General features: G+C 48.5%; 1 long non-coding RNA gene across 1 annotated transcript; it reads right to left on the bottom strand.

Moving 5' to 3' along the window:
* Nucleotides 1-7: 7 nt before the first annotated feature.
* On the bottom strand, nt 8-872 carry LOC144219062 (uncharacterized). The gene is made up of 3 exons (XR_013331294.1): nt 687-872; nt 491-603; nt 8-405 (listed from the first exon to the last, which is right to left on the bottom strand). It is a non-coding gene; the product is annotated as an uncharacterized LOC144219062 (long non-coding RNA).
* Between the last annotated feature and the right edge of the window lie 275 nt (nt 873-1,147).

The raw sequence follows: 1,147 nt of genomic DNA, 5'->3' as shown, positions 1-1,147 counted from the left end.
TGCAGTACATATATTGGGTCACTGTGCCCAGGTGCTGGTGGGTCCGTGCCATAAGGGAGCCAACGTCAGTCTGATGTCCTGGTAACACAGCATTTAGGGAGCCTTGATCTTTTCGGGAGTTTCCTCTTAGGTGAGCAAAGGCTGTCATGACTAAGGGCAAGGAAAGACCTGCTCAGTGAAGGAAGACTAACACATGAAGTCAACATCATGAGTCATTTGTGTGAAATTTCCGGACCAGGCAGACGCGACAGATGTCTTGTAACATTCTTCAAGTGCGATAGCACCCAGGCAGGGCTTGGGGCAAAGGGTCCTTCAGCTCTGCAAGGGTGCGATAAATGGACACAGCCTTTCCAGACGGTAAGGGGGTGTTTCTAACACAAGTGGAAAGTGCACACCCTGTGATATCTGACAAAACAAAACATACCAAAGTGAAAATCCGCACATCGCCGGTTGTCGATCCTATAAGTGGGAAAGCGCTTCCTATACGTACCCAGCCAGGAATCCTCAAGTTCCACCGATTTTCATGTCTACGATTCAACGTCCGCTTCCGTGAAGCAGGACCTGGGTGCTCCTGCATTTGGGAGCCACCACAACATCGAACGTCTATGGAGGAAAACAAGGATCAGACTTGCCTTTGCTGCATGAGTCAGGAAAGGCTGTAGAGATTTACTCCAAATACGACGTACTTAACCTTCCTGCGAAGAAAATATACACTGAGCAGGATATCACAGCGGCTCAGGCCCTTCAGCACTTCTCACAGTATCTCGGGGGTCTAGTGTGGTGCACTAATCTGGAAATATAGAACACATCCTGGAGTGAGTACTGTGGGCTGAGGTGCATGGGCTGCTGGTAGTGAATGAGGCAGAGAGCATCGTGGGTATCATTTCCCTGTCAGACATTCTACAAGCCCTGGTATGCACAGACACAGGTGATAACCAATAGCAGCTAGACACGGAAAGTCCACTGTAAACGGAGAAGCCCTTGTAGAAGGACTTGAACAAAGATTCTGCGTCTCGTTCAGAAGGTGTGTCAGGGTTTGGTGATGGGTGTTTTTTCCGGAGATGTTGACACCAAGCGTAAGAAAGAGATTTTATGTGTTTGGCATCAAAGGTATATGTGCATACACCTTCAAATACCAGTCAGCAGT

The sequence above is a fragment of the Crocuta crocuta genome, unplaced genomic scaffold (assembly GCF_008692635.1).
Source record: "Crocuta crocuta isolate KB4526 unplaced genomic scaffold, BGI_CrCroc_1.0 C28471956, whole genome shotgun sequence".
NCBI lineage: Eukaryota > Metazoa > Chordata > Mammalia > Carnivora > Hyaenidae > Crocuta > Crocuta crocuta.
Note: the sequence above shows the minus strand (reverse complement) of the source record. Positions and strands in the feature narration are given on the sequence as shown.